Raw genomic sequence first — 17,735 nt, forward strand, 5'->3', positions numbered from 1 at the left:
AATTGCTTGCTCTAGAAATTTCAAGAATCTCCATTTAGGTGGAGGTGCTGAGAGAAGAGAGGTGGGGAAGTGGTTAAGTTAAGATGGTGGGTGCTAAACTTCCCCCTTGACTTCTGCCCCAGGGCCAATGCATTGATATCTTTCCCAGGAGTATTGGCTACTGGCAGCTCGGTTTCTTCCTAGAAATTATTCTCAGCTAAACATTTGCGTATAATAACTTAAAAAAATATATATATATTAGCAGGAGATTTAAAGGAGCAAAAACAATAACCCTAGAGGGAGCTTTAGAATGGATTTCAGAAAGATAGGCCGATGCCAGGGGACCACTACTGTAAGGAGAGGTGAGAAATGTTAACATGATGAAGTTGCAGGAACAATGATAAATGAGACATAAACAGGTGAAAAAACAGATTTCTGACTTGGTTCTACTGACTACACAGGCAAGGGAGGGGGATTGGATAGAATAGGTTTGATTTTTGGTTACGTTGAGTTTAATGAGCCAAAAGGTGGATAAACCCAAACTTGCTATGAGTGTATTGTGAGATTATGGGCACTATAAAGAATGTTTAACCATTTCTGCAAGCTTCTTAAATTTATTTAAATTTAAAAGAATTGCTTAATACAAGTGATAAACCTGTGCACCACTAAGAGATTAAATAATGCTGAGGTACGTTGAAGCTATCAAAGCTACATCTATGTTGGCATAACATTTTTATAACATGTTAAGTGAGAAAAGCAAGTTCTCAAACAATATTAAATGGTCACCTTTTTGTTTTAAATACACATAATAGGCATTCATAGATCGCACAGAAATATGGAAGTTCAGTCATCTTGATGGCTTTATGGGCATGCTTTTAACTCATATCTGCAATGTACGTGAAGTATTTGAGTAGTAAATATCTAATAACTTCCTGCTGTTGCTTTCTGGTTCCCTTGACCCACGTACCATAATCTACCACGCAGAGATAGTAGTGTGTGAATTAGAGCTCTCAGTCTGTAACAGACTGATGACTTTGTCAACTGCAATAAATCAATAACTATGAAAATGAATTTTTAAAAGAAACCTGATTTTTAAAATTAGTTCAGCAGGCAGAATTACTCTGCCAAATAGTTACAAAAGCTTACCCTCAGTTTCTGTACCGACCTGGTTGTAAACTGGTTAACTGGAGCTTACGTCAGTCAGCAGACACTTTGTGTCCTGATCTAGAGCTTTATGTACCTCAGAATGTACAACTGGGGGATGGCAGAGGGGGAACATGACATGCAGATCACTTTCCAGTCTTTGTGGAAGTCATGCAGTCCTGATAAAAGAAGCAGGGATTCAAATGGCATTTGAGACCAGATGCTACCCCCACCACATAACTCAACTGTGCATTAGGTTGGTTCAAAAAACATTTGTGTGCTGGTACTACCTGTCCTGAGGAGATGAATTCTTTGATAAGGCAGAAGAGTTCTGGGTAATTTTTAGAAGTTTTTATTAGACAATAGAACATTAAAATACATGTGAAATAAGGAAGTATGGCAACACCCACATCTTGAAGAACAAAAAGTTCTTTGAGCTGAAAAGTGGATCCCATTTAAAATCATTGCTAAGACTGCTCAATGCTCAAGGACATTGTAGAACCTGATTAGAATAGTTGCTTCACAGTCTAACTTTGCACCCAACAATTAGGATCAATAAATCCCTAATCTAGTAACTAGCTGGTCTATGTCCTAAATTGTTTTTAGCTGTGTGGTGTAGTCAGCAGTTTCCACTATGTTTTTTGTCTGCCTCAAAACATCTTCCCCTCTGGCTGGGGCTACCCAAAAGTTGTCACTATTAGTACATAACTCTTTAAGTCGGCATAAGTATATCTGGTTCTCACTGAAACCAATCCACAAATATTTACTCAACAACTACAAGACATAGAGGGAATGGAAAAATGTAAAACGGTGTGCTCTAATCTTCAATAGTTCCCCATCTCAATTTCAAGCCGAAGTCATAGTATCCTACAGGGCCTTGTAAGATCTCTTTCCTCCTTCCCCTTAACATCATCTATTTCCTCCTTGCTCACTTCTCTCCAGGAACACTGGCTCCTTAACTGTCAGGCATGATTCTGTCTCAGGACATTTGCACTGTTCCTTGGAATTCTCTTCCTTTAATTATCTACTTAGCTCACTCCCTCACCAAGCTAACGCTTTAAATACCATTTCAGGACATCCTGTTTCCTATTTTAAATTGCAACCCGACACCAAAGCAATCCTAATGTTACTTAATTTTTTTTTTCATTAGATGCTAAGTAATTTATTTATTGTCTAGCAGCTTCTACTAGAATAAACTTTGAGGGCAGGGATTTACTTTTATTTCCCAAGTATGAGGTCAGCTTCCAAGATGACCCCATGATTCCCACAGTAATAGGGCTGAAAGTAGCCAATAGGATATTGCAGAAAATAATAAAAGTATGACTGACAAAGATAGGTCACAAAAGGCATCTCAGAAATAAAACCTATACACCCAGTCAAGACTTTAGATGACTGCAGTCCTGGCTAATGTATTGCCTGCACCCTCATGACACCTTGGCCCAGAATCACCTGGTTAAGCTGCTCCCCCATCAGAGAAATTGTGAAGAGGTTTATTTTAAGCTAAATTTGGGGGTAGTTACATAGAGATAGCTAATATACCAAGTGTCTGGAACTATATACCTGGCACATAGTAGGCATTTAATAAATATTAGAAGGAACAAAATGCCCGAAGTAACCCGACTTTCATCAACATTAGCCAAGATTATTGCCACTTAGCAGAAAACAACATAGGCTTTCAGGCAAGTAGACATACCATGGGTAAATTTAGGAAGAGGAGCTGAGGATGAAATGGAGCATGAAGTACTTATTGGTAAGAGAAAATTTATTCTGATCCCCCATAATTCCCTCCCATCGTTTATTGCCAGTCATGTCTTAAACACCCAAGAGCACATTGTGGAGCATGAAGATCAAATATGTATAGGCACATTATTTCTTTAAAAGCTGGAGATAAACTTCTTTTCCTGGTCAAGCTAGAGTGATAGGAAAAGGATTTATCTTCTCACCAGAAACAACTAAAAACCTGAGCAATGTGTATAAAATAGTTTTTAACAGGCAATGAAGGAAAGTGAACTCCAAAAGAAGGGAAATGAACAAGGTAAACAATTATCACAATGTACTGCATGAAAAGGATGGAACCTGGTCAGAGTTTAGTAGTCCCCTGGCTTGAGAACTTGGAGCTATGTGTTCAGGGGACAAATACAGCTAAAGTTCACAGGATAGAGTACAACAGAGGAAGGATACACAAAAAATTTGAAGATTGATAGAGTGTTCTTAAATAGCAATATACTGATCAGTACCTGTGTGTGATGAAGCTATCCGAGGCTGAGGAAAGGGAACGATCCTTGGAGCTTACACAGGGCTAGTATTAATAGTTCCTGTTCTTAAGCACCCAGACTCAAGCCCCTCATAACTCACAGGACATTGGGTAGAGTAGTCAAAAAACTTTTGTCTCAACAATGAGGTAAATTTAGCCCTAGATAAAATGCTTTCTTGCTCCTGCAAAGGGAGAATCAGATGGGTTAAATTGTTTCTAAGTACGTCTAATCTCAGAAGCTAAGCAGGATTGGGCCTAGTTAGTACTTGGATGGGAGACCATCTAGGAAGACCAAGTGCTGCTACAAGCCTAAAAAATAAAGTCTTGTAAGCTGACAAGTTCCTTGCAATCTTGTGAGGTGAAGGTTTGCCTCGCTATATACATACATACATACATATATATATGGTTTTTTTTTTAAGTAATACTTTTAAGTAATTTAACTGCATCCCTGAACAGCTCAAGAAATTAACACGGTAAAATTTGCAATATCATCCTATACAAAATTACCTGGCATGAAAATAAACGGGAAAATACAGCCCGTGCTGAGGAGAAAAATCAATCAAAATGAACCTAGAAATAATTCAGATGATAGAATTTTTGAAGACAACAGGAGAAGCTATCCAAAATGAAACAAAAAGACTGAGGAAAAAAGACTAGCCTCAGTGAGCCATAGGACAACTTCAAGAGGCTAATGTAAATGTAATTGGAGTTTCTGAAGGACAGAAATACTTGAAGAGAGAATGAAAGTTTACCAAATTTCATAAAAACTAAAAACAGTTCCAAGAATTTCAATAAACCCCAAGCACAAGAAACATGAAACATCAAATTGTTTAAAACTAATGATAAAAAGTTCTTAAAAACAGCCAGGGGAAAAAAGACACATTACCTACAAAGGAACAAAGATAAAGATGGTAGCAGATGCAATGAACAATGGAAGCAACATTTATAGAAATAAAAAGTTCTAAACCTAGAATTCTCTGAGTGAAAATATCTTTCAAAAACTTAGGTGAGATAAAGATTTTCAGCCACACAGCATTATTGATCATTAGGAAAATGCAAACTAAAATAAGGTGTCATTATATAAGGATGGCCACAATTTAAAAGGCTGGAAGAATGTCCATCAACTGGTACACATATATGTGGTCCATACAATAGAATATTATTCAGACATAAGCAAGAATGGAGTACTGATACATGGTAGAACATGATGAACCTTGAAAATGCTATGTGTAAGAAGCCAGTCACAAAACTCCACATGTCGTATGATTCCATTTATGTAAAATGTCGAGAATAGGCAAATCTATTGAAGATTAATCCAGAAAGTAGATTAGTGGTTGCATAGGACTGGAGCTGAGGGTTGAGGGGAGAATGAGGAGTAACCACTAATGGATACAGGAGTTTCTTTTGGGGGTGATTAAAATGTTAATAAAATTGATTGTAGTGATAGATGTCCATCTCTGTGAATGCATTAAAAACAATGTAATTGTATACTTCAAATGGGTAAATTGTGTGGAACAAGCATTATATCTCAAAGCTGTTGTTTAAAAAATGGTTAAAGTGTTGGAGAGAATGTGTAATAACTAGAACTCCCAGACTGCTGGTGGGCACAACCACATTGAAAAGAGTTTGTCATGTTCAGAACACATTGCCATATGATCAACCATTCCACTCTTTATTCACAAAAGAGAAGTGAAAGCATATGTTCACACAAAGACTTGTACATGAATCTTTATAGCAGATTTATTTATAATAGCCCAAATCTGGAAACAACCCAAATGTCCATCGATATGTAAATGAATAAACAAATTATGGTATATTCACACAATGGAATACTACTCAGCAATAAAAAAGAATTCACTGATGTGGGGGTTGTGGTTGGGAAGTTGGTGAGGTTAAAGGAGGGCAACATGAGAACCTTGCAGTGATAAAACTGTTCTGTATCTTGAAGGTGGTAAATACAGGAACCTACATGTGATAAAACTATATAGAACTACACTCAAAAGACTGAGATTAGTAGATTATATCAATGTCACTATCCTGTTTGTGATATTGTACTATAGATTTACAAGATGTTACCATTAGGGGAAAACAGTAAAGAGTACATAAGATCTCTCTGTATTATTTCTCAAAAATGTATATGGACATATAATCTCAATAAAAATTTTAATGAAAAAAAATTCTTGGTACATATAACATGGATGAATCTCCAAATAATTATGCTGAGTGTAAGAAGCTACAGAAATGAGTACATACTGTATGATTCCTTTATATAAAATTCTAGAAAATACAGACTATTTTATCGTGATAGGAAGCAGATCAGTGGTTGCCTAGGGAGGGGAGTTCTGGAGGGGCAGGAGGGAGAAACTATAAAAGGGCACCAGGCAATGTTTAGAGTTATGGATATGTTCATTATCTTGATTGTGTTCTTAGCTGTACACATACCAAAATTTGTAAGGTTATTCACTCTCTAGTAAGAGCAATTTATTGTATGTCCATTATACTTCACTAAATCTTTTTAAAACCCTGAGTTAAAATATATGCAATAAAACTAAAATTTCTAATGGTTTCACCTACTGTGAAAAAATTAGGGGTTTCATGATGCAAATATTGTTTGGGACTGAGTGGATCAATTCAGATTTAAAACACAGTACAAGTACAAGCTATCGTGTCGGGGTTAGTTAGTTCTACAAGAAAGCACAAAAACCCTGAAGCCTATGGGTGGAGATTGGCCACCACCTGAACCTGTTTCAACAGAGTATCTATTGTATAAAGTGAAACTGCCTTAGGTGGTTTTTGAAACCTTATCTAGAGAATTTTGATAACTGAACTTTTTCCACATTAGCCAAAAGCCAAAATACTCAATCCTCTTATTTTCACAAACACCAAAGTTTTTGTTGGTTTCCCTACGCTGCATGTATGCATATACATGCACACTTTTTCTTTGAACAGTAAATTTGATAAAAGTTATAACTCGGAAAAAGCACACTAGTAAATAAAACATTAAAAACTTGTGGGATTTTTCTGTGCAAAACCTATATTCTTATGTTTCTGCTTATTATTTTCAAAACTCAGTCAATTTTTAAATTAATGCTTCTGCATAATATATTAAATAACTGAATTCATAAAAATGAAAATGGCACAAAAGGGCATAGAGTGAGAAGACACTCTCCTACCTTTATTCCCCACCCACTCAATTCCTCTCCTCAGAGGCATTTCAGTTTTGCCAGTTTCTTACCTGAACTTGCAGAAAGCCTATGCATATACAGGCAAATATGTGTGTTTGCACATACAGCTAAATATACACAGACATAAACACACATGTAATATATCTTAGTGTATGGCCAACAGTTTTATTACTCAGCTTTAAAAAAATTATTATAACTTTTAAACAGATAACACATCCATGTGTTAAAATTTAACAGGCATAAAATTTGAGGTTTCCCTTCTATCCATGCCCCTGCTTCCATCTTGTTCCCCTTCTAATCAACCAGTGTTGCCAAACTGTTGTGTTTCCTTCTAGACATAGTTTATGCATATATAACTGTTTTTAATTTTTTTTACGAGTAACACAATCTTGCTCCGTAAATGCATGACTTTGCCTATTTGGTTCACTGTTTCTTTCCCAGCATATAACAGCTTCTGCCACATAGCAAGTATTCAATAAATATTTTGGGGATGAAATGATATAAACAGGTATCATCCTTATCTCCCTAACCTCTCTCATCTCCATTTTCAAATATATCTAGCAAGTCTGATTAGTTCTCCAATGGAAATTTTTCTCAGTTTCATCCCTTCCTTGCTTTTTCTATGATCATAGTCCAAGCTCATGGTCTAATCACTATATGCTTCAGACTACTGCAACCTCCTAAGGAATCTCCTAGCTCTCTCTCATACAGGTATATAGCTCTAGGAAAAGAGAGGCCATGTCACATGTCACCAAGTAGCATCATATATCAGACTGCTCGAGTTCACATCCAGGTCTGCTATTAAGAAGCAATGGGACCTTGGTGAAATATATTAATTTTACAGATATTTGCCTTAATTTCCTTGCCTGTATAATAGAGACAAACTTCATAGGGTCGTTTTAAGATTAAACGGGAACCTGGCATATAGTTAGTGTTCGATAATTGTTAGCTGTTATTATTATAGCACAATTCCTCTTCCTCAAGCACTGTTTTGAATACATAAGTCCTTTTTCATACATTTTTAAAGTAGCTCTTCATAGAATTGTACTTTATTTACATTGAGCCTTAAGGCCCCTTATCACTTTACATCTTCTTCGTACTAAGCCAGTTTCTTAACCTGTTGTGGAGTGTGAGCTCCACTTAGTAACCCAGACAACTAAATATACCACTCAAAGGTTATCCACACTCTCCCCAAAAGCTTCACTTAGTACCACTCATCCTCCCTAATACCCACTTTAATTTTGCCTTTTCTTCCTTTTTCCTTCCTCTTTCTTCTTTTTTGCCTCTCTCCTTCCCTCAGGCCTTCTTTGACTAGTTCTGGCTCTGAGTATAGAGACACAAAGTGTTTATATATTATACATTATTACATGTTTTCAATTGTGTGCATCTGGATTATTCCATTAGCTATAATATCCTCAGAACCTTCTTGTCTATTCTTTGGTTACCCTTTCTACAATATGTTCACAGTTAACTCCTGTAAAAACATTTTGATTTTCTTTTCTTTTCTTTCTTTTTTAACATTTGATCTTCCCTCAAATCCCCTGAATTCCTGGTAAACTAAGACAATAAAATATAGAGAAGGCTATGCCTGTGTTTAAGCTGAGACAGGCTGCAGGCTCCTGGAAGGGAGGCCGGGACAAAGGAACACAGGAGCAAAGCTGCCACTACCAAAGCACTTTCCTCATAGAAAACATAGTTTGAGGTCTGCTATAAATTGATCTTAAAAGTAAATCACATGTTAGTTGATCATTATAATCACTGTGATCATCATATATTAATTATATATAAATATTTATTTAGCACCTTTGTTGTGAAGGCACTACGCTTACAGGATACAGGGAAACATTGAACTCTTCTTCCCTATGATAAACTAAAAACCTAATGTGATATAGACCCAATACGTCACCCAATATGCTAAGCCCCTGAGTGGTACAAAAAACAAGAAGCCATCATCAAGGGCTTATAATAACCAATTAGTGCTCCATTGACAAGGATGAACCTGGTCTGATCCCTAAAGAAAGAGTTTAATGAGTTAAGGATAGCAAATATTTTAAGTGGTAGATACTATACGAATATTATATTCTTTAATGTGAAATGCCATTTAAAAATTGGCATTTCGTTATTTTATAAACCAAGAGAACATTCAAATGACATTTATTGAGTACTTACTATCTGCAAAGCACTGTGCAAGGTAGAATGGATTATGGACAAGAATAGGGTTATCCCTGCCCTGCAAGAGATTACAATATAGTGGAGAACTCTGCTAGGTAAATACTTGACTCATAACTTGCAGAATGAAAGGAGCTCAGAGAGCCAGAACCCCAAGACTGAAACGAAGACTTCCTGACCGCCACACTGTTGTGCAGTTTACCTCTAAAACACAGCAAACCCCTTTAATTAATGGCAACTTTGAGCAAAATGTTATAATTGTGTCTGACATCTGGTGAATAACAGAATGCCCAGTACAGTGCTACAGAAATGTACTAATTTGCATTACTGAATAGTGATACTATATATTATTCTATCATCATCCTTACCATTATTCTCACAGTAACTGGTTTTTGTCGGTTTCTTGTTTCAGCCATGAGACCTTTTGTTCCTGAAAAAGTTTTAAGCAAGCTGTGTGGAAAGGACCCAGTATTATGTAATCCAACTTTCTCATTTTATAAATGAGGCAGCTGGGGCTTATTAAAGAGCTTGCTTAAAGATCATGAGGCTTTTTCTTTTATTCATTTCTTTAATAAGAAAGGCACTTATATTTAAGTTTTATATTATAGTTTGTCATTTTGGGACATTTCTTAAACTTCTTATCTCATGACTAATCCATGATGCGACATCTGTGACAGAAATTTAGCATCGATAAAATAAACTTCTCTGAGAAACTTCTGCTACCCCGTCTCCATTAGTAGTGCAACACTCTTTCTATGCCAGATAAAAAAGAACCTTTATTATTTTTCCAAAGAGAACATCAATACTATCAAACACAATAGTACCTAAGAAATTCAAAATTACTTTTTATTAGTATATTTTTTTTCCCAAGCTTCGACTCTAAATGACACTCTATTGGATTTGGTGATATACTTTTGAATAGAAGTATATGAAGTTTTAATGTTATGAACATTAGAATAACTGAGGTTTCTTTGTTTCCCTAAGTCAATTTTTTTTTTGCCCTAATATACTAAATTTTTATCTGCGAACTTGAATTTTGCAATGAATTGCCCCAATTCATCAAATACATGTTAATCTCCTACAATGTGTACTGTTTTATGCTTAACATCAAAGGACAGAATAAGTCACACATGGTTTCATACTCTCAAATTGTTTATCAGATACTGGGCAATGTTTCTTTGAACACAAGTTCATGAAAGATGAATAGATGCTGTTAATTTAACATAATGTGAGTAAAATATTTTTTATTCTTCGTACAATGTATCTAAAGTTATCGGGGTTTATGAAAAGCCACTGGTGCTGCCCATTTGTGTTCCTCACCTACCAGGGTAACTTCCATATAGAAAACTGTGATGAATCATTATAGGAGTTCTGTGCCACTGAAGCAAGCGCCTCCCTCTTTAAAACAAAACAAAATAAAACAAAACGAGAATTTAAAAAACTCAAGTGTATGTGTTAATACCTGAGAAAATAACTGTAAACTAAAAAACAGCATGAGAGAATTCAGTTAAGATGATACACAGTGGTGTTCATTGCTTATAGTAAAGATGTCATTTTAAACAAAGAATGAAGTGAAGCAGAATAAGAGAAAGACACAATGACAGCTACTTAATCACATTCATTTTTAAAAAGAATACTGGAACATTTTTGTTTAATGTTGGCTGTTTTTATCCTTAACTACTTGCTATCCTGCATCACTCAAAATATGAAAAGAAACATTATCTTGTGGAAAAATCGCAGTCTCATAAATCATAGTGCAATCTAATCAAATTGCATCATCAACTTTTAAATTTATTTCCACATTCATGAATACATAAAAGAGTATCATGTATCAGAAAAGCTTGATAAATATTTACTGACTACATTTCTACAGCAGGCAATAGGTTAGTTGGGATTTTTTTGTTTTTCACCTTTTTTATGTTTTTATTATCAATCAGCACAACAAAAATAAAGTGCATTTTACTTGTGTTCACATTATAAAGTATTTTTCTTCAAATCTTAATTAACCAAAGCCACGTTGGCAGTACCCTCACAATATTAGATATCCTTAAATCAGTAAGTCATGTTCTTTTCATCTGGTAGGAAACTGTTTCACTTTGAGGAGCACAGAATATTGAGGTAGTAAAGTTGATCCCTTTCACAAATTTGTTCTCTTAAATATGAGAAATAAGTGTGTTACAAACATGTGCTGAAAACGTGTTTTAAGGAATAAAGGTCTGATTATTGCTTAAAAATTGTTGCTATAAAACTCTTGCTCGTTGAGATGAGCTTGGCTTATGGCAGGCCATTTTACTCTCTGATTATTTCTGATCTATACAGTGATGATAACTAAATTCCTACACAAGGGTGCTTTGTTTACGAAGGATAGCACTGGAAATCCAGCGTGCTTAACTAAATGCCAAGCATTATTATTGACCCTCTGTCCCCTGCTTTTGCTACTCAGAACTCCTGTGGTAGCATTAGTATAAGAGCACGTGGGTTAATTGCCCACTGTACTCTTAATATGATCTCACAACATCTATGGCTATTGATGTCTCTGTAATCAGGATTCATGTGGAGATCTAGACAGAACGTGTATTCAAGGTGACAAATTAAAGAGTTTCTTTAGTACTGCAAACATCCCCTGAATGTTAACATCATGTGGAGGACAATGCAAACAGAAGCAAGAAAGAGAAACTTCTTAAAGACCTATTTGATGCTCTCCCATTTCATTCCAACAGCAACAAAAACGAAACAGCTAACGTGGTAAAGAAACTACAGAAAACAAAACCAAATCCTTGGAGAGTTCAGAACTGGTCATTTCATATCTCTAATTTGATTATTTGATCCTTCATTTATGAGCAAATGCAATTTTACTTTAAGTCTTCCTCTCAGAAAGAAAATGTTTTGGTGTAGAAGGGATAAATGGGGGCAGGGGTGAGAGAGAGAGAGAGAGAGAGAGAACTTTGTTGAATTCAGCAACTCTCAAATGAGCAAAATATGGATGTCTTATTCTTCCATACACTAGGGCACCGACTTATGCTTTAGTAAATATCTATTTAATGGAAAGACTATACTAATTGTTCTTAGAGCTAGATTTTTATCTACCATTGTTCAAGTCAGAAGATGCTACAATTTAAAAATAATGGTATCAACCATGATTATTATCTATTTGAGTGGGTGTTGCTGAAAAGACCGATACTGGATTACTCTACAGCTACTGGGTGTGGTATTTTTTTCCAGTTAAGAATTAAGGTTAGAAGGACATCATGTCTGTAACTTACTCTTAAACAGTTCAGGAAAAAAGTATACATAGAAATATGTATATTTGTATATATAATGAATGGTTCAGAAAAAAAGTATACATAGAAATATGTATATTGGTATATATAATGTTATAATGTGAAGACTAAGGATGGATTCTTTATACTATTCTTGCAACTTTAAAAGAATCAGTTCACTAATATATTTATTTAAATTATGATCCCAAATTATAATAAAACTTTAAAAATTCTATACCTTATGTTTAATAGCAAAGTTTCTATTGTCATTAGATGAAATACTAGAAAATAATTCTTTATGTTTTTATTCAATAGCTAGATTGTCAGAAATAATGCTAAAAAGTAAAATACCAATGGCATTTAAATTTTGATTAAGCAAAATTCCCCAATTTTAGAATTTTGTTAGTAGCAAAATTAACTAAATTCCATGAATTTTATTTCTGACCCAGCTCTGACCTTAAGTAAGTTCCTCAAACTCTTGGATATAGCCTCTTTATAAAAATTTAAGGAGTTATATTAAATCGTCTTAGAAGTTCTTTTTAGCACTAACATTTATTGTATGTTCCTTTTTACCAGTAGGGAAATAGAAATTCTAGTCTTAAGTCACATGGTAAGAAGAAAGCCTAATTTTAAGAGTCAATTAATCATATCCAGTCTGGCTACATGTACCAACAAGGAGCCCATTGTAGAAAAACTGCCCTTAAACTTCCCAGGCACACCTGCTGTCAAGGATCTGTCCTCGAGGGATCAGTTGCCAAAGCTCATCCTGCTGGAGAGTGGGAGGGAAATGGGAGGGGAATGGGAGTTTGGTCTTGGGCACGTTTTCCATCTATCAGAGGCTAGCAAACCTCCTGGAGACAGAGTAGGAAGGAAGAAGAGTCCCTGCAGTCAACATGATCTCCACAGAGACTTGGGACAGGAGATGACTTGGCTGTCGGATTGTTGCTACAATAGGCTTTGTGTTTTGTTACCTTTTATAGCTACACAAACGCTTTCTGGTAAGTAAGAAAACACGTTAGACTCATTTGAATCCTTGCCCTTTTTATGTGATTTTAATTATGGAGAAGCTATACAAAGGATTGAGTACTGATCTCTGGCTCATTGGCATGTGGTAAATGGTCTAAGCTTTCTTTATGCTGGTTTACCCTGCAGTAAGGCAATATCCTGGTTTGAAGTGTCTACATTTATAAAACAAAAAAAGAGAAAGGAAGAAAGGACAAACTCTGTGGGTTAGGTTTTATATAATAAGACAGGTTTTATACAGAAATGTACTATTTTTGTTGGGAAGTGGATACTTAAAATTCTGATAATGGCAAACATACACATAGTGTTTAAATTGTCAGGCTCTGTTCCAAGCACCTTACATGTACTGACTCATTTAATTCTCACAACAACCTTATGAGACGGTTATACTGTTATTTCCACTTTGTAGATGAGGAAACTGAGGCACAAGGAAGTTGAGTATGTTCAAGCATGCCCAGAACATACGTTTAGTAAGTGGTAGAGTTTGACCAACCCAGGTAGTCTGGCTTCAAGGTCCATGCTCTTCCTGCTCCCTTTATGAGCCTTATTTGTTGGTCCTACCTTGTACTTAGGACAATGGTGCCCCAACTTTCAAGAGCATCAGAATCATCTGAGGCACTTGTTAAAAGTCCATCTTTCTGACCCTTATATCAACCCACCCAACCTCACCCCCACAAGATTCTAATTCCAGCAGGTCTGGCATGGCTGAAGAATCTGTATTTTTAACAAGCAACCCAAGTTATTCCAAAATAGGGGGTCCTGAGAAATACTGACTCCTAAGAAAGTTTCTTTCTTCTGAGGGAAAAGCATTTCTCTTTGCAAACTTATTCATCTACTCAAGAAGCATTTATTAAGTACCTACTGTAAACTCAAATTGTATTAATTCTAAAGTCTATGTATATGAGACTACTTAAAATATTGGATCCTGAACATGAAGGAACTTTTATTTTTATTGCAAAGGCTAAACATAATACACATTAATTCATTTTAAAAACTGAACAAGAATTTTCAGAACAATTAACATGTCCGTCATTGGATCAGCTCACATCTATCGATAAGAAATAATGTAAACAGTGAAAGAGTAAGGGTCAACAATGAGTGATCCCAATCAAAATATTTAAGGAGGAATGCACAGTGCAGAGAGAAGCCACTCAATTGAATTATCTACAACATAATCTATAACCCTCAAATCTGTTTGGACTTAGAATAACTTTTAAATTCTAGGTAAGTGTTCCCCTCAATTTCTTCTGAGTTAAACCAGTTTCACATTATTTATATAACATTTCTTCAATTACGTTAATGAACTCACAACACTGTATTAAGAAACCCAAAACATTAACTCATGGCACTTAAAGTCACTGTGAAAAAAGAAGTACACAAACGCAAACTAATAAATACACAGCAGAAAACTGAATAGGATTTAAAGTTGCATACAGAAATTTATAGAAAAATACAGGGAGGACTTGGCAAATATTAAGTGCTCAGTAAATGTGGGTTTAATGAATGAATGTAAGATTAGAGTAAGTTACTCAGGACAAGTTTCTTGGTGTAAGAGAAGTAATGGGCATGAACTGAGAAGAAGTAAAGGCCAGCCCGGTGGAGCAAATGACATTAGCAAAGGCCCAGTGACATAAAAGGAAAAAAAAAAAGGCAGGATATAGAGTTTCAACAGATTGGCTTGGTTAGAACAAAAGGGTTAGTTGTTGGGGAGGAAGAGTGTGAGGTTTGATAAGGTATGGTACGTTCTGATACAAGACACTGTCGTAACAAATTAAAACATTTGTAACACCCGAAGTATAACAGTTTTGTTCCTAGAACATTAACTTCCTTTCTTGAAATGTATCAGTAATAGAATGTTAATTCAACAAGATTTAGCTATATAAATTATAAATAAGTAATATTTTGTAAATAGATGAAAGGGAAATGCCATCAAGATGATAAAGTAAGGTATAATTGTATTGGTAATGTCAAGGATGCAAAAAATTTAGAGACTATCTCTTCTAGCTCAATCCCCCTTTTACCAGATGAGGGGTCAGGGATCCAGGCAGGGTACGGTCCTGTCTAAGGTATTGACGAGGCCAGGTGAGACTGCTGCCTCTCTTACCAACAGTTGATGGAATTTAATGTTTACAACTCTACCTGAATTGCATGGTTGTAATTATTGGATGATCAATATGAAAAAGTTGAAACATACAAAAATTAGAAAAAGAAAAGATAAAGACACCATATGCAGAAGATGTTGAAATCCAAGGGTGGGAGATTTAGAGCTGAATTAGGACAGTAGCTGAGGGAAATGAGAGGAGAGTTCAAGAGACATTCCAGTTGAAAGAGTAACTGCTTTTTCAGAGTGACTGCCTGCATAAGGAAACCAACAAGTAAACAAACAACCCTCCCTCCGCCCCCGCCCCGCAAAAAACAACCTCTTAAGTGGGAACCTGAGCATCAGACCTGACGGTTAAGTTTGGAAGTTGTTTGGTTGGTTGTACAGGGGCAAAGGTGATAGCATTAACATACATTTAATCAAAAAGTAATTCTTAAAAAGTAATTCTTTACAAAATTAAAACGTTCTGGAGATTGGTTGCACAACAACGTGAATATACTTTACTGAACTGTACACTTTATGATGGTTAAGTGTTCATAATTTTTTTAATGGAATTCTTTTTATTAATTTAAACTTTTGTTCCATCTATTTTGGAGCTTTATCAGCTTTTTATGTTTTAGGAACACAGATTCACTCAGGACACCTCAGTTAATGGGAAGTCTATGTTAAGGATACATGTAACCATAAAACAGATAAGAATATCATATGAACCTAAGAATAGCAATATGATTGGGCTTCATTTGGGAACTAAAACGAACATGGAACTAGACCAATTTCATGCACACGGAAAGACTGGGTTAACTTATCACTCTTAGCTGCAGCGGAAAAGCAGTACTCCCCAATCATAGGGTGTCACCATTCCTCTCTGTCTCTATGATTACCAGCCAATGACTTCATTTAGTTATAGTTTCTGCTTACTCATAATTCCGGTTTACTCATAGTTTCTCTATAACCAACTTTTAGCTTCTCTACCCACAGTCAACAGACTAATTCTCTTTGAATATCCCACTTCATTCAAATTCTTGGAAGGAAGAAAAGAAATCTAACTGGTCTAGTTCAATTTTCAACTTAATTGTGCATCAGAATCACCTGGAGAGTTTGTTAAACCACAGCTTGTTGGGCCACATTCCCACAGTTTCTGATTTAGTAGTCTGGGGTAAGGCCTGAGAATTGGCATTGTAACAGAATCCCAGGCAATGCTGACTACGCGGATCTGAGGACCACACTTGAGGATCACTTGCCTGCTTAATCGCCCTTTTATCTGTTTGGATAGAGCAGCTGGGGTTCTACCTCATGTCACCAATAGCATGCTTCTAAACTGACTTTCAGGCTTATAACTGCCTGATTTTTAAAAACTTCCTTCTCTTTTTGGCCTCAAAAAGATTTGCAAGATTAAATGCAGTCACCCAAGTTGTATTGCTTTTTCAACTAAATGTCTCTGACTTCTCTTATTTTCCTCAGTCACTGGCCTATTCCAGGGTCTCATCTCCCCATACCCAAATATCTAGAGAAAATCTCCCTGTTCTGAGCCACCCCCACCACACACATGCCAAATTACCTTTCTCACTGTCCAAAGCCAGCCTCAACATTTATCTCGGTCATTCTATTCCTCCTCATGTTTTTCTTATTCCTTTAAAACAAAACAAAACAAACAACAAATGAAACTGAACCCTTTAATTTAACCAGTCATCCAGGCTCTTAACTGTAGTAATTTGGATTATTTTCTTATCTGCTACTCTTCTCTCTCTTCTCCTCATCTTACTCCATCTAATTAGAAGCCCAGTCCTACAGATTCTATCACATTATCATAGGGGCTGCTGAAACCCGGTGTTTCTCTAACTACAAATGTCATCATGTTGTTCTAAGTTGTCATTTACTTTTGATCTATATCAGTATTTTCCAAATTTTTCCATGAAAGTACCTCTAACAGCAGATAAAATGTAGACGGTGAGGAGAAGGCTACCCTTAGGGAATGTAGCTCTAGGTGACTTTTTTCTACCCATTGCAGAGAAATTTCTTGGTAGACTCCTGTAATTACTAAAAAGTTATGCAGACTTTTCAACCTCCTCCATCTATTTTTTTGTGTTAACATTAAAGAAATACTTTTAGTTACTTATTAGTGAGCCCAAATGATGCTTTGGGGACATTTTCTATGTTTATCAGGGGCTTCATATAGGGTATCTGTGCCCTGGGTTGAGAAGGACACTGTAGACCCCACCTGGTCTCTCTGCCCTCAGTCTCTCTCTCAGACATCTATGTCATATGTCTGAGAAAGGGACTATTTGACTTCACCACTATCAACAAAACACTCTTTTAGTTTCCAATAGTGCTGCACTGCTACCAAATTACATTTTAACTGCTTTTTTTTGGTTTCCAAGCCCTCCAAAAATGATCATTGAAATCTTATTTCCAATATTGTTACCTTCTAACAAACTGAAATACTTTGGTTAGTATGTTGTCAATATTGAATTGAATCTGGTTGTTGGCAAATGGTTTACTTCTACAGTCATCCTGCACAATGTTTCTCAAAGTATGTTCCTTAGACCAGAAGCATCAGCATTACCTGGGAACTTGTTAGAAATGCAGATTTTCTGTCCTATTCTATACCAGACCTGCTGAAT

Source organism: Pteropus medius, unplaced genomic scaffold (assembly GCF_902729225.1).
Source record: "Pteropus medius unplaced genomic scaffold, Ma_sr-lr_union100, whole genome shotgun sequence".
NCBI classification, from domain to species: Eukaryota; Metazoa; Chordata; class Mammalia; order Chiroptera; family Pteropodidae; genus Pteropus; species Pteropus medius.